General features: G+C 36.5%; 1 protein-coding gene across 2 annotated transcripts in view; it reads right to left on the bottom strand.

Moving 5' to 3' along the window:
• RALYL (RALY RNA binding protein like) overlaps positions 1-21,842 on the bottom strand; it is a 250,074-nt gene extending 228,232 nt beyond the window's left edge. Inside the window, exon 1 of one of the 2 annotated variants that reach the window (XM_053466729.1) lies at positions 21,739-21,842. The gene's annotated coding sequence lies outside the window, so the exon portion shown is untranslated. Of the gene's footprint in view, positions 1-20,919; positions 21,049-21,738 lie in introns of those variants that run through there. The other variant, XM_053466730.1, reaches the window with a different exon arrangement.
• Between the last annotated feature and the right edge of the window lie 203 nt (positions 21,843-22,045).

Raw genomic sequence — 22,045 nt, 5'->3', positions numbered from 1 at the left:
GGCAAAATACAATCGACTCACAGACTGCTAATGTAGTGAAAACCATTAGTAGCCGAATAGCAACTACGACATGGCAGCAAATCATTATTTTATGAGCATGTATGTAAAAACACAGCAGTGCGATGCAAAATAGAAAAAAAGAAGAAAAAAAACCAAACAAATATATCATTAGATCTCACATTAGGCCTTGGTATTTTGTGAGATGTGCATGCTGCTTTATAATAATATTGAGTGTTTATACTGTTTTTCTGTATTCTGTAGGCATTTCACACCATATGAATTCTAAATGAAATAGTTTAAAATATTAAGAACAGCGTTTGTCTTTTCAATTTTTATGGAAATTCATTGGATGAAAACCTACAATTTGATGTTATGGAGCATGGAAATGTGTTGAAACTGATCTATATCTATCTACAAGTGAATGTTTCCATGACGATTCTTTTTGCATTTTTAAAATGTCCTAGCATTTTCTACGTTAGCTGCCTGAGTTATTAAATTATTTGTAAACTGATACAAACCTTTTGTGGTATACTATATATTTGTTATATTTTATGTAAAGGTATGTATTTTGGGTCTTGTTGAATATTGCAGCAGTGTTTTGCCATTGTTTCAATTGTTTGCGTTTCTCATTATTTGCTTGCATTAGTAAGCGCTAATGCTTTTCTATTGTTTGTAATGACATCCATATATTTACACACAAATGCATGGCAGAGTAAAGCTCTTCTATACTATTAATATATGACTGTTATGTAATATTGTTTGTAGTATGCTCTGGATACTTGTGCTAGACCTATGCTTGATATTGTATTTTAGGGAAGCACGACTATTTATTGAGTGTTAATTTCATCTTTGCTTGGGTCATCATTATAGAAAAATAAAAACATCGATCAGATCTTGATTTTGTCTTAGCTTTATGCCTATCCCATGTATGTTTAAATTCCCTTACTGTATTCATGCATTACTTTCATTTTTTGCATATCTCCCTTTATCTAAATACAAAGCTGCTCAATAAAAAGTGAGTGGGCTCGATTTTCTAGATTCCAATTATATGTGCAAACACTCCAAATGACATCTTCTCTTTACTGTTGAGCCATTGAACTTTCACTTTGAACTAGTTGTGCTCATTTTGAAGCAAAATCAAACATATCTCCTTCTCCTTACTATGCCATTGACATTTTTTAGTGAATTATGAATAAAGGTATAGCCTCCTTTATTCCAATGTATGATATATCATCTTTTAATAAATATATTTGAACCTCATAGAAAAAAATCAGCTTTTGATACTTTTTCTGTAAAGGTCAGCTGACCAATACATTTATTTTGAGAAAGATAAGAACAGACAAGCAAATGTTGCCTTACATCTTTAAAAAATATTCTTCATGGCCTCAATAACCTGCAATCTGTTATAGTGTAAATAGTCTGTCTATCTTTAACAAGCCTTGAATAGGCTCATAAATACTTCCTTTGTAAGACGATATCCAATCTAGCAATATAAAATGTTTCCGCCAATGCAATATGCTATCAAACTCTCCTTCATTGCAAATGTATTTTTTCCAGTGCTCGGTAAAAGACGCTAAACCCATATTTTAATCTACTATAAACTACACTGCATCATAACAGTATAACTGACACAGCCAAGATAGGGTATATATATATATATATATATATATATATATATATATATATATATATATATATATATATATATATATATATATATATACAGCAGACCAAATGAAAGCAAAATTACGTCAGCATGAAAATTCAAACCAGTTTCAAATGCGCACATTGGTACTTAAACGTGAACACGATGCTTATAACTTCTTGTGCTAAACAAAATGAATCTGTTTTATTAGGTGTATTTAAAGTTGGGTGCAACAAAGCTCACAGATTCCTAAAATCAGTGGACAGCTTTTTCTTATTGAACACATTTGTTGTGATGCTTTACCCTGCATAACGCCCTATATTCCTTGAATTACGTTTTTTTGATTTTTTCATTGGCCAGGGGCATACACTGAGCAGCACCAGAAATATTAATGTCCGTGATACATTTTACAAGAGGAAAAAGGGTATTCTGCATTACGATACATCAATAATTTAGTGCATCTTTCTAGTTCTTTTACACAAGAATACAGTTTTATATTTTGGATTTGTAATATACAACTTTAACTTTTTTAGTTTTTATTATTTATATTCGTTATTTATTCGAAACGAGCAAAAATAGACAAATATAACTTAACAGATATAAATAATATACAACTATACTGAAAATATTCACTATTCATTCATAAATCTATATATCTATAAATAATATACAGCTATACTGTAAATACTCACTATTCTTTTAGATTTCTATATATCTAATATCATTTCTCTCTCCTATTGACTTAATTATCGTTATGGGTTGTAAGATATTGGTGCATTGCTGGCATTAAATAAGGGAAAAAGTCAGGATGGAGAGCTGTGAATAGGTTGAACTACTATCCTAATTTCCTATTTTTTAAAAAAAATTAAATACAGATTACAATTTACTAGGTTACCATGATTCTATACCCCAAACCACATATCTGGAAATATCTGGGGAGAAACACCTATGCCAGCTGTTATAGTTTTTATAGTATATCTATAATTTGGGGGATAAGCAATTTAGGTAGCTGCACAGTTTGCCCCCTAATCATGCTGATGTGGGCCTTTTACTGGACAATCTTTAGGAGATTCCCGCTGTCGATGTGGCTAGGTTATGTTCAGTAGTGTGGTTTATTAGAGAGAATGGGGAGAGGAGAGTCAGGGAAAAGAAAATAAAACCAGAAAGAAGACATAAGAGAGAAATGGGGAGAGTAGAATTAGAGTTCGAGGAAAGAAAAAAAGAGACAGAAGATACAAGAGATAAATAGGAGACATATAAGAGAGAGTAACATTTGATGAAAGAAAGAAAAAAAGAGAGAAAGAGAAAGAAAGGCTAAAAGTGCACTACCCAGGCCTGTACAAAGCACATTTTCAAAATGGGAATGCACAGAAAACCAAAAAGGAGACTAGAAAGTATCCGGTCAGGATCTGAATACTTTCTTGAGTCCTTATTACTTTATTTGTCCTGGTAGATACATGTGAAACCACAAGTAGAACAAGCAGGGGTCAACAAATTTGGTTTGGATTTAGGAGCCAGCCAAATATTAACTCCTGGGACACGTAAAACACACCATACACTAATACACACACTGTTGACATACACACTCTTATACACATGCACACACTATTCAACAACATACATACACTGTCATATATACATACATTATAGATATATAAATATACACTGTATCTGGAACTACGATACAGAAGACGTACTGACTCTGACACTATACATTTAAACACACACGCACTCTAGCAATATACATATACACACTGACTCCAGCACTATACATATACACACTGACTCCAGCACTATACATATACACAAATACAGAGACTCTGACAGTACAGTATACCCTTAGATACACTACTCCCCCTCACACCACATGGAGACCTGTCACGCCACTGCCTATCTTCTGCCATTGTGAACCCGGCACTCAACTCTTTCCAGCGAGGTTGCATAGCATGTATTGGGACACCCGCTCTAGAGCAGGAAGGCATAGGATGCCGTATTCACCATGGCAGCCCTGTTCAGCTTTTACCATCAAAAACCTAGGTGCCAGGTATTGGTTTCTAGTCGCCATGGCGACTTGGCACCGGGGTTTGTCAAGCCCTATAATGCCCAGTAGTACAAAATCAAAGCAGACCTCCCGGCTCAAATGGCCACTGGTCCAGCAATTCAATAGGTAATTCTGGGATTTATGTTTTTATTCCAGGACAATCTAGGTGAAAACTAGACTGGGGCAACTAGTCAGGACATACAGGAAGTTATAGACCTGTTCTAACAGGAAGTGTCCAATCACTAGAGACTCAGAGTTCAGTGTGTTCATGTAGCTCTGGTATCAAGCTAGAAATGTCCTAGTTGTGATAATAAACACAATGTCCATTAAAAGTTAAGTGAAATGTGATAATAAACACGAAATTGTAAATACTGTGGCCATGTTTGAAATAAAGAATAAACTAATGGTTATAGATCACAAAAAACATTGAATATAAGTAAATAAAAATGACGATTTTACCATTTGGATAATTATGCACAATAATGCAACAGATCAAAATCCGTTGACATGAAAATATGCAACAAAATCCACCTTGAAATATATTAAGTGATTAACATTCCATACGTATGTTTGCCAACAGTGGAGCAGTGATGCAATGAAATAAAGAAGATTTACACGTCACTTAACTTCCCTGTTCAGTATTTCTAATTTAAATACACACTGTCAAATTTTACATTTGTTGACACTCAGTATAGAAATTATACTGCAAGGTGGCATATAAATTTATTTCATATTTGTATTATTCATACCTCCATCAAGGAGATGCAAAGAAGCCGAAATTAAAGGCATTATTAAATCTGACATGCTGTGTGTCTTGTAAAAAGAAAGACAAGGATATACATAAACAGTGAGAGCAAAAACCACTGGAACATCTTAAATTTCTCAGGGCCAGGGCCTTATCCATCGCTGGTATTGAAAATGTTAATGTCTATTTTTGAAGGCCATGGACTGCAGTTCAGGAGATACCAAAACTAAAATAATAGATCTTCTCGCAAGGAAAGTTTTACAATTCACTTTAACCCTTCCTGTCTCACTTTACCTCTTGTTCTCTATTCCAAGTAAGATATCGGACATGGGATGAGAAAAATACACAAAAAAAAAGAAAAGAAACTAAAAGGCAGCGTAGCTGAAAAAGATCCCAATTAGCAATCGAAAAAATAACACTAAACCATGTGATACACATAAAGATATAGACAGAATATGATGCATGGAAGCAAACATATACAAAACTACAGCTAAAATAAAAAAATACTTTGTACAAGGGATAAAATGAGGATGCATGAATACAAGCATTACCCCTTAAAACCAGCCCTCTAATCAGGTCCATAGTTTGACCTACAGAAAAGCCAAGTAACATTTGTCTTTAACAATTTTACAAATAACTGTGACATCATCCAAACTTGCAGATTTATGCAAAATGGGTGGCCATTCCACCCCTAATGCACATTGCATTTATTCACCTAAATGTCTTGTACCATAATCAGTTCTATTTGCAAAGCTTACAAAACAGATACACAGAAACACCTAAATTATTATTATTATTATTTATTGTTTTATATAGCACCATCAAATTCTGTAGCGCTGTAAAATGGGCAGACAGGACATAACAAGTAGCATGTAACATAACAAATCGACTAACAGAGACAACAGGTGAGGAGGGCCCTGCTCAAACAAGCTTACAATCTTACTATATTGTAATAATGTAAATTTTTAGTTTAATTTTGAACTGCTACAACACTTCAGATGAAGTGAAAATCAAAGGTAACACATTTTGTATAACCGTTCTACAGTCAAAAAGTAACTAAGTACAGTTAAAAATGAACATATTACCGAGATTCCTGTACTTATTTCACACCCTGCCAATATTTATCTCACGAACTTACTTTACACAATGTCACCGAACCTTTTTAAAATATATTTGGTCCTCATCTACTCACCGCCTGGCATTCTCCCATCTGGTCCGACCCAGGCTTTGCGGGGGGTTGGGGGTTCCGCACTTAGAGTTATACTACCACACGGCGCATATGCGGAGGGTGGTTGAGTGGACGCTTCGTGCCCATAAACAGTGGGTTCTGCTGGAGGAGGAGGCGCTCACGCATCCTATCCACTCTTACCCTTGGCTCCCAGTAAGGTCCAACCGGTTCACCAACATCAGGCATCCTACTATCTCGCCGACTTTACGCGTCCTCAAAAGATACGTCACGGGGGGTCGATTGCTCTCACACCCCAGTCCTCTTTACCCGATCTCTGACAACCCAGCCTTCCCTCCAGGTTATCTCACCGGTAGGTGCAGACGATTTTCACCTGCCCCCTCGGGCGATCTGCGTTTCCACCAGTTATGTGTTAATGGGGTTCTGAAACCCATAACAGACCTCCTGGGCTCTCGTCCCCCACACGCCCAAGACACTTTCTTCTACATCCAACTGCAACACTTCATTGCCTCACTGCCCCGACGTTCTGACTATTGTAGACCCTTGACAGCCTTCGAACAGCTTTGTACTGCAACTTCCGAACCGGGTCACCTGATGTCCACACTATACTCCATGTTGTTGGCTTTAGATACTTCTCACAAGCCCTACTTTTTAGCCCTTTGGGAACGAGAGTTTCCACACATTTCCACTGAGGCAGACTGGAATAAAATTGTTCAGTCGACCCATAAGGGTGCCCTAGCCAGCAGAATACAAGAAGCTTCTTACAAACTGCTTATCAGATGGTACCGTGTCCCGCATACTCTTCACAAATTCTTACCAGGTGTGCCTGACCTGTGCTGGAGGTGTGAAGATGGTCCAGGCACTTTCCTACATATATGGTGGGAGTGCCCTTTAGTTGTTCCATATTGGAAGGTAATTGAGCGTGTCATTCGTGAAGTAAACGACCCCGCGTATATTTTGACCCCTGAAGCAGTCCTATTGCATCACACTTCTCTTTCACTGACAGCATACAAACACTCAGTCACCTACCACATACTCAGCGCAGCCAAGGCAGTGATCCCGATATGTTGGAAGAAAAAGGAAACTCCTCCTATGCACATCTGGCTTAGCAAGATGCATTTTATTTCACAAATGGAGGAATTGGTGTGGACGTCCCGTGGGAAGGAATTCCAGTACAATCGACGATGGTTTTGGTGGAAGGACCTTATCTCTTCTCCTAGACTTCCTGAGATACTGCAATCTGTCAGATAGACCTTTTTGATATTACTACAGGCCTACCCCGCCTCTTCTTAATTGATCTGTTTATTCTTTTCCTTTTATCGACTGACACCGTCAACACGCGCATGGTTTAGTTTGTTTTTTTTGCTGTTGTTTATACAGGTTCTTATGTGCCTTTTAATATTATGCCTTGGCTCTCCGTTTATTCTGCTGTGGACTACATTTGCGGCCTCAGCGATGGTTTCGTACTACGATGGTTGCCGATTTCCCATCGCACAAGAATCGCTAATCTGGTATCTGCCTGTATAAGTGTATTCTGTTCTGCACCACTGTGATTTATGTCTACACCTATGTATCGCTTACTGATTGTATGTTATGCTTTTCACTGTATAAGAGTATATATACTTTCTTTATATGACTTTTTGTACACTACTCGTTTGGATGTACTTATGGGTGTGCTGAACCGACGTTACTGTTGTATAACATCCTATTTCGCAGTATTGTGCTGTGATGTCTTCTGTTGCTTCTATTACAATAAACGGAGAATTTACAAAAAAAAAAGTAACTGAGCATAAATATTTTGTCATTTCACTCATACAGGGATATTATAAACCAAGCCTTATTATAATGTTATATATTGCTTTTGCGTTGTATACCTTAGATATTTCACAACATGTAGAATAACCAAACAGGAACACCTGTCTTCGAAGGCACAGTTAAGAAAATGACTAAAATTGTTTGTGATCTAATTATTTCGTGTGCAGTTTAGAACCAGAGTAAACCATTGCGATGGAAAGGAAGAGGGTTAAACACTGAGGTTTGTTTAGCTTCCACAAGGCTGAAATTCTACCTACTAATAATACACTAGTTCTGAGGGTTCTATGTTCTTCATGCCACTTGCTATCTTGGTGTTATTATGTTCAACAATATGCTGTATTGTGAACAAGAAATTGTGCTACCTTTCAGTAGATTAGTATTATTGTTATTATTATAACCTTGTTGCCACTTGGTATGGTTATCTCATCGCGTCTGATCCAACCCTGAACCCCTCATCTCCTGCTTTAACCCTATGTTTTTACCTGGAATGTCTCTATCCTGCCTGTCTCTGTATCCTGCTGATTTCAAAGGGTTAACTTTTGTGCCCTCCTGTCTAGGTTAATTGCAATTGTTAAGACAAGGTGTGAAACATCTGCATCCTATATGCAATCATCTTATCTGTCCACTTGTGAAGTAGCACTTTAAGTTCCTAGGCCTCACTTGGAAACAAGCTTGTTTAGAAATGTAGCTGCAGTGGCCTCATTTCAACTGGACTCTTTATAAGTGGACGGATAAGCGTTACACAGGAGTTAAACTGGTGGGAAACTGCACAGAACTGCAACACCATCTCCCCATGCAATCAACAGCCATCATCTTAATCAAGCCATCTGAACGACCAACAACCTCTACAGATCATCATGATCCTACCAACTCATCTCCATCCAAGCAGTCCCCTCTTACTGTTTCACTTGTCCATCAACCACCAACTATATTGTAAGCTTGCTTGAGCAGGACCCTTTTCTTCTTTTGTACCAGTTTGTTGTGTGTGCTGGGGCTATATAAATACATGAAATGCAATTATTATTATTATTATTATTATTATTATTATTACCATATCTGTGGACTTCCTATGGTAGGTTAGAAGGATGTCTCCCTGGGATGGGGTGGTGCTAGTGCCAGACAGCCTTTAGTGTGTTGGGAGTAGAAAGGAAGAAGGTGGGGGGAAAGGTAGAAAATGGGTTGTGAGAAAGAAATGGGCCTCTATTTCTGATTTTTGTTTTACTATTTTCATTTTCAAACATTTACATGATATTTGATTTCATTGCTACCATCTAATTTGTTACTCTTTTGATGTTTTGTATTGTTGTTTATAATGGAGTCATTATAAAACTCTAAATTATCTGTTATTCTTACTCAAGAATATTTAAGAATATTCAATAATTGCTGCTTGATTAGCGCCTACAAAACATATGTGTTGTATTTGTAGGCCAATTATGGCTTGTTTTAATAGACCATAAGCATTATACCATGATAATAATTGCTAATAATAAAATAACCACCAGGAGAACTAAGGCAGCTATAGACATACCAAGTTAGCCTGCTAAGATGACCTTTGTGCCTCACAAAAAAATGTATGGACAAGAATACAATAGTTGAATTCTGGTCTTTTAAAACAAAATGGAAATCAATTGTTAAATAAAACCAATAAACCATAAATTAGATTCACATTTTGTCTAATCCCATATGTTTTTTCACCATACCTTTCCAAGCAGTTTTGTTTTCCTTCTTTATCCCAACCCTAGTCCCTTAACCCAAAGGGTGAGACCTTGGATTTCAAAATATACACATTCCACTTGTATCTATTACCTCTATAAGCTTCAAATACTTCTTTTGCATTGGTTTTATTTTATATTTTAGATGTTGGCAGTAGAAACAACTTCTGAAGAATCATTTAAATGTTCTGTTGCGAGTTGTGCAATTTGCATTTACTATACAAAAGCACCTTGCTGGCTTTCTCAGCCACTGTGATCTTTGTTTGCCTATTATAAAGCTATTATATCTTCAATAGCCTTTGATTTTTTTTTTTGTATCCTTCCATGGTTTCTTCCATTTTTTATACCAAACTGTAGTTATTCATTGTTGGACTTCTCCATTTTCTATGGCGCAATAAAAATATATATTTATTCTTCTGCAACCATTTATAACTTTTTCTTATTCATATCGGAGGTAATAAAAACATAACATGAAAATTAAAAAATAAAGTTTAATATCGTCAAGCTTCCTTTTGTTACTCTGACCCAGGTATTGCTGCTGTACCCCAATTATTATTACTAGTAAAATGTACTATATCATAGCATGGCAGACCGCAATTCGGTTACTCAGATTCAAGAATGAATAGAAAATATGTAATCTCACAGTTAGTTCATGAAATCTGCCCCAAACAGCAAGTTTCAAAGACTGATACAGAAGAGATACCAAAAGATTATACCACTGTATTCATTATCGAGAGATGTGATAATTAAAATTTTAATTTTGATTGTTGTTAAATTAAGAAAAAAAAAACATTTATATTAACATTCGACAATTCGGTTATTTTTAAATGACCTTAATAAATGTCAGCATCTACCTGGGAAAATATTCCCATCATTGCCAATATCACTCTACCATCTTGAACACGTATACTGTGTTTGTGAGAAAGTCTATCTACACGCATAATTTTCTCTCTCTTCAACTTTGATACACAACCCACTTGAGAATTCTTTAATTGCTTATTGTCTGCACTAAATTAACGCAATTACATCCACTCGTATTGTCTGTAAGTCTATCAAGTCCCTACATAGCCCTCATTGTGAATGCTAAGAGAGGATTTTCTTTGTATGCATTATACATCTTTTGTTACATTGAATTCCAAATTACAGCTTTTGTGATATTTATATATTATATTTTGTTTTGTTATAAAAACATATTTATTAGGCATAAGGGACTATGTATATATATATATGTATATATATATATATATATATATATATATATAGACATATTTTTATAAAATTGTTCTAAAATCACATACTATATATATTTTTTTTCTATTGTTCAGCTGCATTTATATATCATTCTCTTAATTTATATTGAAAAGGTGTATTATTATAAAGGCACGGAGCATTATTTTGGTTTTAAACAAGCATTAATACTTCACTTGAATAAGCAATTTAGTTTTGGCCATCATTTAATAAAAAACAAGGGGCGGCCAGGAGCATAGAGAGTGTGCGAACTGCAGTGAAGACAGGGCTACGCAGGAAGGTGTGTGAGGGTGTGTGCATGTGTTATTATATGGTGTTAGCAGGTGTGTGTACGTATTAGTGTATGACGTTAGTATCAGTGTGTGTGTGTCAGCATTACACAGCATGATGTAATATTATTATCAGTAATGATATTACAGTGTGACTGTATGTTAGTGTATGGTATTAGCATGTGTACGTGTTTCAGTATTGGTGTCAGCATGTGTGTGGGTGTTAGTGTGACGTTAATGATATTAATTATGATATTAGAGTGAGTGTGTGTCAGTGTATAGCATACAGTTGTCAGGGTTAAGCCTAGGGTTAGTGGTGTGAGGGAGAAGTGGGAGAGAGAGATATAGTTTGGGTATGTATGTATGTCTAAGTGTATGGTGTTAAAGTGAGTCAATCGAGTGAGAATATATTTTCGTATGTGTGCATGCTTTAGTTATGAGGGCACTAAAGAAATACTGCACCAAGGTGCCACTAACCCTAGGCTTACACCTGATAAGTGCCTGAAGATTTAAGCATATCTCACTAGACAGGATTCATGTACATTAGAACAGATGTGTCTAAGGGGTGACACAATAACAATTTACAAATACCGTATTTGCTCGATTATAAGACGAGGTTTTTTTCAGAGCAAATGCTCTGAAAAATACCCCTCATCTTATAATCGAGGTCGTCTTCTAATTAGACCTCAAAAAAATGTCTGCTGGGGCCAGGCTGCTTACCGGTGCTTTGGTCCCGAGCAGCGCCTCTTCTATTAGCAGCAGGAAGCTAGCAGAGTGTCACATAATTCTGCCTCCCCCTCCTTTCTCTGGGGGCGGGGCCAGAGAAGTTGCTCGCACAGCCGGGCCCCTGCAGAAGTCTGCGAGTGGGAGATCTGCAGTTCAGGTAAGGGGGTGGGGGGTTTGAGTGTGTGTGTATGTGTGATTAATGGAATGAATGAGTATTTAAATGTTTGTGAATGAGTGTGTGATAGCATGTGTAAGGGGGGGGTGGTAGCATGGCATAGGGAGGCTGTACTCAAACTCCTATCATCCCCAGGTTCCAGCATGTACTGGCTGCCTTGGCTTGATAGGAGTTTGATTGCTGTTAGCAGTTATATATATATATATATATATATATATATATATATATACCTCCAGAAATGCCTTTTAACCCCCTATATGCCACTCTGGCATATAGGGGGTTAAAAGGCATATCATGGGGCAGAGTGGCATATAGGAGGGCATAAGACATTTCTGGAGGCAGAGTGGCATCTAGAGGGTTAAAAGGCACATCATGGGACAGAGTGGCAAATAAAGGGGGATTAAGGCATTTCTGGGGGCAGAGTGGCAACCTTGGGGGCAGATGTGCAAAACTGGGGGGGCAGGTTGGCAAATAAAAAGAAATAAAAAAAATATATATTTTTCTCAATCATAGCTTTTATTAAATATGAAAAAATTGTTTACATGAATTAATATTTACTAGTAAAACTTTTTTTCCTATAGGGTAGTCTTATATTCAGGCTTTTTATTTTTTTCCTAAATTAATATTTAGATTTTGGGGGGTCGTCTTATAATCGAGCAAATACGGTATATTCAAGGTAACCTAAAAATTAGTGAAACCTGTGGACTATGCTTAAACATAGAGGGCAGTAAAGCTCTGGAAATTACTACCTATTCAGGTGTATATTGCAGGTAGTATGAATGCAGTTGCTTTTGCCAAGAGCTCATGGGTAAGTATTTTAAATTGCATTCTGGTTGATCTAGGAAATAATCTGATGACTGTTGGATTCATGAAGATTTTTCCCCATCTGGAAAAAAATACATCCAGTACATCATGCATAGGTTGGATTTAATAAACTTAATATCTTACTAAGTACATCTTAATATATAACTATATATTGTACTAAAGATGTTATGATAATGGAATAAAATTAATGTAAGATTATACATTTTTTATAGTGTGCCAAAAATGCACATGCTATAAAATAATGACGGAATGAACTTGAGCATACCCCATTAATAACCCTTTTCAGGTTTTAGCAAAAGCAATTTGCAAGTAATGCTGATGAACTTACAGTTCCAAAGTATATTATTTACATTATCTTTTACTTATAGGACACCAGGAGATTCTGTTGCAACTTGGAATGAATGAAAATGAATAATGCTAAAATTGACAATACACATAATTGTCAACATCATTAACACATCCTTCCACATGCTGTTAAAGCAGTATGCAACCTATTTGAAGTTTCATAGGGAATGAGGCAGAAGGGATTGCTTGGGTGTGGATGGTTTGATTGTGGTAAGGGTGATGTGGAGAAGTCAGTTGTGTGAAGATCTCAAAGATCATATGGTTTCTTTCCATGGAGTGAAGCAGGCTGTGGGCATTAGGAGGAAAGTTTAAGGTAAGAATATAATAGGGAAGAATCTGACATTGCAAAGTTTGAAATTCCAGTGAAGAGGTACAGCACAGGTAAAATCTTGGATTTGGGAGTGGTAAGAATATAGGAGCAAATATATGAGGAGTACATTGCTATTAAGTGTGTGAAGGGAAGGTTTCTTTCACATTGTAGATGTTACATTGGTGTATATTATAGGAATAAGGACACTCTAAAGAAATGGTATGAAATGGGATGGAAAAAGGTCAAGTGGGCAGGTAGTAAAGTGGAAGCACAAGAGGACATCAGAAACCTAGTGAGGGATGACAGGACTAAAGCAATTGAAGATGGTGGCTCGTAGAGAGAGGTTTAGGTACCGTGAAAGCACCTAATGGAGACGGTTGATTTAACTGATGGTATTGTTTTTTTTTACGATGGTAAGCAAGGTCTTGGGCAGAGAAGTTGGAAGGAGAGGGAAGACCTAGGATATAGGGAAGGGGAGGGAAAAATAGACATTTAGGGAGCAAAACTAGTAAAACAAAGTAAGTTTGTTTGGTGAGGTGGAAAAGAATACGTAAGAAAGGAGCGTTGATTTATACTGCACAGTCCTTATATAAACCTGACTTCCTCCACAGACGCTCAGCATAATAAGAGCATTTTTGGAGGTCCTGGAACTGTTTGTAGTGCCATGGGTGAGGAAGAAGGTGTGGAGCACAGCAGCAGCCTCATATAGTGCTGAGGCTAGTGTATGGCTGTACTGAGCTGTGGTAAAGTCACTGCAGGAGGAGGTAGAAATGTGCTATTCAGTTGTAGTGGATCAAGGATACAGAGATTTCTATAGGTTTTCAAAGATATTTTTGGCAAAGAAGAAGTGGTAGCAAAGTGACTAATAAATTGGGAAGAATGACCAGGGAGCCGGTAAATTATGGCACGGCAACTGGATAGAACAGCCAGAGGAAGTGAACTTCAAAAAAAAAGATGAAAGAGGAAATTGATAAACACTAAAATGTGCAGCTGGGCTAGAGGAGAATAACTTGAAAAACAAACAAGAAGCAGTGTTTGTTTATAAACAATATTTCATGTAATTAAAAAGCCATTAAATATAATAAAAACGAAATATAAGTATATATATATATATATATATAATTACTGTAATAACGACTGAATTCATAGTAATGCATTTTATTTCAAATTGGATCCCCAGTGTATAGAATCCTTTTACAGATGTTTTTATTTGTAAAATGTTTTAAGTCTCAAATTTAATTTATTTTAAGTTGAATCCTACAGCTAATGTACTATAACCATTTAAAAAATGGAAAGGTGATCTTACTAATGCCCCAAAGTATGATTTATTGTATAAGCCACTAAAATAAGTTTTTGTTTCTTAACAAAAAGGTTTTTATATTTACATATCAACTTCTTGCAGTCTTAGCATAAGCCATCTTTAAAATATCAGTCCCTAAACTATCTTTAAGTGTCAGTGACTTTTTTGCGACAGCTCTTGAAAGTCAAAACACAATAAAACATAAGGTACAGACTGCTGTTCATAGCACTCAACATAGAAGGTGGGAGTAAAAATAAGCTTTTGTGTTGGCGTAACAAGTCAAATTTTACATTTCAGCAGAAGCAATGCAGATTTCGTTTGGAGTTAAAGTGGAACTTCCACGTGTGTGAAAAATAACTGAATCCAATAATTGTTTAGTGAAATTAATATTTCTGATCTTACATATGTGGATCAACAGCAACAAATTAATAGATATAAGAAAGGCTGAACTTGATGGACGCATGTCTTTTTTCAGCCTATATAACTATGTAACTATGTAACATGTGCCCCCACCAAAGGCAATTCCATTGGCATTATACTCAGCCCACAGTTGCTCACTGTTTTGTAACACCGCACAGCCACCTCTTGGAGTAGAGGTTTTTTAAACCCCATGTTTCCTCTGCACAGTTAATTCTCAATCACTCAAGACACCTCTCCTATACACATTAGAAAAAAAACCAGTGTTACATAAAGAAAAAACAGTTGTATATAAGAATTTGGATTGGAGATGATAGTAACAACGTTGTCAATGATTGAGCTATAACTGCTTGGGGTTTAATGACCTCTTTACCTGAAGTAAACAGATACAGGCACCAGGCGCCTTTGTTTTTGGATGTAAGTGTGCCTTATCAACAGTCCACAGGTCTTGATCATGGACCAGTTGGAGAAATCCTTTGAGCTCCCCCGGCTCTCACAAATAGCCAGAAAGTCTTTTTACTACAAGATGTCTCTTCCTGTCAGATGGACAAGTGATCCCTAACCGTCTATGTCTGCTACTGGCCCACCCACTTCTGGCATTGCCAAGTTGGACACCTGAAATGTTAGAGTATAGTATTACCATGTTTTGGTCTTTCGGAAAGATATCCCCTCTGTGTAAATTGAACGGATTATCCTTAAACAAATGACAATTGCACAATACATCTTCTATATTTATTCATTTAAAAAGTAAATACATTTTCCTCATATATATGTTCATACATATATATGTCTTGTCTTTATTTACCAGTATTTACTAGCATGTTCTTGTGTTATTTATTTATTTTTTGATAGACGTGTTGCTGTCAAAACCATTTTTGTTGAGTGATCATTTTAAACTTTGTATTTAAAATGCATTTCAGAGCACACAATAGGTCAAGATTATCCATGCTGTGCTCAATGCTTCCAAATTAGGCTATTTAAAAACTGGCTTTTGTGAATGTTATGAATCTCCTAAATTGTTCACCTTTTTTTATTAACAGTGTAATACTTGGGATATGATTACAGTTAAATATATTGACATTTACCAACTACACAACTGCAATGATTTTGTTTGGGAAACATATAAAATCGTTTTTTTAGAAGCAAAGGGCCAACCCAGTCTGGAGTAAAACATTGTTAGGTTCACGCACAGTTGAGTGGTTTGAGAGCCACCGTGCTGCAGGTTTCTTCACCGCAATGACAAAAAGGCGTCTAGACTATAGTACAGTATCAATGACAAAAAGGCGTCTAGACTATAGTACAGTATCAATGACAAAAAGGCGTCTAGACTATAGTACAGTATCAATGACAAAAAGGCGTCTAGACTATAGTACTGTATCAAAAACATGATGACCAGCTGTGAAAACCAGTCTGTAACCATATTTTTAGCCATGGTGCATATACTCCGCAGATTTCCCGTAACCGCAGGTTATATACCCCTACTAAACTTTGTCAACATGTTTGCCACAACCCAAATTTTTAATGTCCAAATTAACTGTACCCCCCAGTATTAGGATTTGTCCACAACCAGCCACTGCTCCTGTTTTCAATCTCTTTCTTTATAAAACCTCAATTCAAAATCATAATGAAAGAGAAGGCATGTGATGAATAATCTATAGATCCTATTCATAGTGGTACTTTAGGTAAATGAAAAGAATGAGTTGCTCTTAAGTAAAACAGACAGGACAACAGACAGACCAAAAAAGCTTATGCATAACTAACACGGGATGGAAAGATGCTTATACACTTGAAATAAACCAGTCTGCGCTTACCTTCCTATCACAAGCATCCTCTTAATGGTCTCAAAAAAGTTCTAATATTGCTTATTCAATTTTGAGCAATGTACAAACGCCTTTTAGAGCTGAAAAAAACAAAACGGTTTTAATCTACCCTGATGCGGACATCAAAGGTGTTGGGTTAGTGCAACACTAAGGTAATCAGTCAATGGATTGATGCCAAGACCATGCTTGAATTGCAAGAGATCAGTGTCATGGAAAACATTTTTCATGTGAAACTGTCTAATGTCAGCCCATACCTGTTTATATCTGTTTAGCACTGCATGGTCCGGCTATATTTCAGCCATTTATCATCTGAAGGGGCAGCAAGCATGGAGAAACCAGTTAGAGATGGGGACTTTGCATTGCGTGGCACAATTACTACTTCTGGTGGTAAGGGCAGCTATTCCAACTGATGGGCAGTGATGAGCAGATTGAAAAGTGCCATAAGATAGCCGGGCACTTTTACCGCAGCCTGAAGGAATGCAGCTTAGGGTAGGCAGGAGACGATGTTGGAGCGGATCCTACAGCACCAGAGTTCTTTTAAATCGATATCCACTAGGTAGATAGGAATGAGCATTAATGAGGCAGGTGGAGGAGTTTTTGAAGCCATTCAGAGATGTGAATGGAAATTTAAGCCTAAACACTGCCAGATTGGGTTATCCCCCTCCTTACCTAGCTAATAAGGAAACCTAGAACACAATGAGGTCTTTCCAAGCAAGAGACTACACATTGAAACACTGATTAGAAGGCTGAGTTGCCATGTTGCATGCAAGCCATCATGGCTACCACAGAGTACATGTTGGCCACCTTCTGTGACCCAAGAGTTAAGGGCAAGTCGGCCCTTAAAAATTATTTTAATACTTGGAGGGACATGTTTTTCTATAGGACACGTGAGTGAGGGAGAGAGATCAGGACTTGGGAATGGAAATTCCTAGCATCAGTGGCAGTTGTGTCACCCACATGTGGAATTCCAAACCCTAATACCCATGCAGTGCAGTAGCGCTAGATCCATCAGAGCAGCAGCCATTTGGGCAAAGGCCCTTAATTGGTACCACTCAAGCTCCCTAATATCAGACTACTGTCTCTGAAATGGTCAAAGTGACCTGGAAGGCCAGGCTTCCTCTTAGTTGCACAGCAGCTGCTTTCATGCCCACCCACCAGCCTCCAAAGTGAGAGGGTTTTCTCTCTGACAAGCAACACACTCAAGCTATCAAAAGATTCAGTGCTTCTGCTCTACCTCCATTCTTACTCTGGAGGATCAGTTCAAGTGGTTCCAGGGGTGGGCACTATTGCAGTTGTGACCCCAGTAGTTACCAGCTGAGTGTAGTGCTGCTGTTGCTGGTGGTCCTGCTAAATCTTGAGATGGTGCTGCGGAGGTGAAAGGTAAGACCAGACAAATCAAAAAGGTCAGGAAACAAAATGTGTTGTCCAAAAACAATGTGCCAAAAAATAAACGGAAATTTTGTCCAAATCTATTCTTCTTGCTTTTACAAGTCTAATAGGAAGCATATATCCTTTAAACACATAATGCAATGTTGCTTAATGATTATGCAGTCTAGATACGGAATTTTAATATAAATGATGTCCACAGATACTTGATAAATCTAGTGCATATATGAACACTGAAAAAGAATATGCAAAATAAACAATTTCTTAATTTTAATAAAGAAGAATATATCACTCTCAGTAGTGTCACGAAAGAAGCATTAATTAGAAACAAACTCTGCAGTATGCAAAACATTTCTGGAAAGTAGCAAATCCAGACACTTAATCCAATTACGCTCAATTTAAAATACAACTAAAATATGTCCCAGAAGATAACCAAAAATACCATTATTGTCCTTAGAGGAAAATGCTAAACAGAAACAATACAGTATATCATTGCTAATAGGATTTTTCATAACTATTTATAACTATGGAAGTTTAAAAATGTCTGTCTAGCATCAAATAAAAATAAGAATAAATCGCAAGGCATTATTATTTATTCAGTTATATAGCATCATCATATTCCGCAGCGATGTACAACAAGTAAACAGGACATAACAAGTAGTGTATTAGAAAATTATTTTGACTTAAAGAAGCGGAGGACCCTGTTCAAACAAGCTTATTGTCAGGAAATGTGGCATTTATTTGTGGATACGTAGAAATAGGTAATAGTGCTTACAGAGACCGTGAGCAATTCACTAGAAGGCTAAATATTGCGAAACAAGGTTTTAAAAAAAAAAAAAAATGATTGACCTTTACCTTCTGATTCATATCCAATTAACTTTAGCTTGACATTCTATACTATATAATATGTAGTTATCAGTATGTGTTATTGGTCTATGGTTCCACTCTGTTAAGATCATTTACTCAGCTCAATAGAGTTGAATAGAAACAAAGAATTGGACAGTAGATAAGAACCAGTCCACCCATCTACCCATTGCCTAACGTAGAGACTTAAACCCTATGCAGAGAATCAAAACCCCCCAAACATTTCAATCAGTTATGGCAGTGTTTATAATGTGCACTAGTATTGATAGAAGCCCTAACATAACAATGCTGATATGTATGCGGTTAAAATACATATAGAAATATAGGTTAGGATGATTGCACCCTTGAATATAATTAGCCTGTGTTAGGCACTCACAGTTTTTGCACAATATGCAAATGTACCTGCATAACACAGTTTTAGTAAACCTTCCAGTAGGACACATGGTATTCTATTACATATCCAGGTAAAACCTTGAAAAGAAACTATTGCAATTTGAATCACACAGCCTACTATACATTATGACCATGTATAGGTGTTATATGCCACCCCATATTACATCGCCTACTACCCTCAGCCAGACAACAGCCTGGGAATTGTCTACCTTTCAGCTAGAGGGTCATATGCTCCTTATCCATGACTTGGAAAACACTAACAAAAAACATGATGTTTCATTTATTAGAGAAGAAGTTTGTTGGTAAAATCAATAAATATTTAATATCGAAGTATAAGAAATGAAATAAAAAGGTTGCAAAAAGAAGGGTACATATAATGCTAAATGTCATCCACAGCTAAGTTGTCTAGTGTTCGCATATTTCTATTCTCAAAATGATGTACTACTTATCCGGATAATCATTACAGCCATGCTAGTAGGAAAAAAAAAGTTTGTGCAAAGCATGTAATACTGCAGCATTTATATCATAATTCAACTTGTTAAGTGGGCAAAGTCTGTCAGACAGTCTATTCCTGTCTTCACATGCCTAAGGCAACTGTACTCTTCTACTGAATCATTGCAACAGAATCAACCTTTCCTTCTAGGACATAACAGGTGGAATTTAATCCATCAAGAAACAACAGTTGGTATTTGCCGCTTGAGATACACAACCACAGACACAAGTAAGAACATTAAAAATCACATATATAACACAACATATTATAAAGTCACGCAATATAAAGTATTTTTTTTTTTTTTGCGTGTTAACTCACAATGATGGCTGATGTCATAGGTGTCATCCAGCATGTACCAATAATACTAAGGCAATGGAACAAAGAGATCATCCAAAATGATCTGTGTATGCAAAATATACACTCCTAACGGCTCCAATAGCAGTATGACTGTAGTATTTTCTAATACAGCACACTATTTTAGTGGTTCCAGCATAATACAGAAATCATTCATTTTGACAAACCAGGTGCGCATGAAGCCGTCCCTAAAAAAACCGTAACAAGTTTACTCCGGATAAAGCACAGAAACAGTATTATTTCAGAAAACAGCAACAAATAAAAGAAAAATAACCCAAACAGTGCAGAGTCTGTCCTACTAATTAGGTGATGTTCATGATTTTTGGTTCTAGCTGGATAAACACAATCGCATAACAATACATCCAGATTGCAGAGGCTGCTTGCAGGGTATAACCTGTGAATTTGTTTCACAGCTCATTAGTAATGCAGAGGATGAGTAGCCATATTGGTCCATTAGGAAACCTTGACTTAAGGTCCAGCTGGCCATACTTAGACTAAGTTGACTAACCTTGATGAACTAGTTTGGTGTTATAGTTTTTACACAAATTTACAATCTTTGGTTGAATCACAGCTTAAAAGCAAACATTTGTTCAAAACTCACAAAGTGCTACTCAAGCAGTAAAAATATAGTATATATAGTATATATACATATACATACATACATACACACCTATACCCACACACATCCTGAAAAATATAGATCTGTATATATATATATATATATATATATATATATATATATATAGCTATAGATAGATAGATACATATACACTGACTGCAGTACAATATTTGGTGAAGGTCTTATTCTTGTGATTGCTTACAGTGAAAACACCTACAAGATATGAAGTACCTGCACTGTGAGTGGTTCAGATGTTCACTTCATCTTCTGTTGACAAGGAAACCAAATCGCACTTCGTTTTCCAGAAAGGAAAAAAAAAAAAGAAAAGAAAAATACCTTCGACCGCCACGAATTGGGAATTTAAATAGATGTACAAATTAAAATACAATAAATATTTTTTTTTCCCATCATTTTTTGTTTTGTAATTCAAAATAATTTTTAGGAGAGGAGAAAATAAAATATGTAGAATTCAATGACAATTCAATGGGGTTGGGAGAAAAAAAAAAAAAAAAAGATTTGTTTTTTTTTTCTTTTTTTAAAAAAAAAAAAAAGGATCACGGCTACAAGAAAAAGTTGTCACCTTATGAAAGGGTTAAATAGAATCTTTAGGAAAAGGTAAACAAAAAAAAAAGGTGCCTTTGACAAGAAAAGAAAAAGAAAATAAATGTCTTGCAACAGAGACAGAAAAAAAAATAAAACTCTTTGAAATACTGAAACACATTTTGAATCTCATGTATATAAAAAGACAAAGCACAAGAGGGATTTGAGTTACAAATATGCTTTGGATTTCAAAAAAAAATAGAGAATAGTGCATTAACTTCACATTGTCAATCAATAAAACCAGTTGCATATTTTGAGTTACTGGTATCACCCAGCAAGTCCCAGAACCAGCACCTTTCTATAGTACCCAGCCTGCTATAAAAACTTGGACTCAGGGTTAAAAACCATGCTCCAGCTCCCATGTTAAACAATCAGCAAAGAAGTTAAAAAAATAAGACGTAAAAAAAACAAAAACAAAAAAGGCAAGAATGTCACCAATAAGGTACTCACCGAACGGGAGTAAAATGTTGCAATAAAAATGAGATTTTAGGAGTAAAATACAGTATGGTGGTGTGAGAACGAGTGATCAGCTTCTCTCTCTCCTGGTCTCTCTGCCTTGGGCACTGACACGTGACTTTGAGCCAGGCTGACTTGCAGGCAAAGGAGGTGGGATGGGTGGATGGTGGGGTGATGGAGAGTAGGAGTAGGCAAATGAGGAGCTGGGGTGTTGGGTGGATGGGGGAGCAATTAAGAGGAGGGAAAACCCCCAGTGGGTTGCTTTCCACCTTGAGGGAGAGGAGGTAGAAGAAAGAGGATG

This window comes from Spea bombifrons, chromosome 5, assembly GCF_027358695.1.
Source record: "Spea bombifrons isolate aSpeBom1 chromosome 5, aSpeBom1.2.pri, whole genome shotgun sequence".
NCBI lineage: Eukaryota > Metazoa > Chordata > Amphibia > Anura > Pelobatidae > Spea > Spea bombifrons.
The sequence above is the reverse complement of the archived record's forward strand: the minus strand, read 5'-3'. Positions and strand labels throughout refer to the sequence as shown.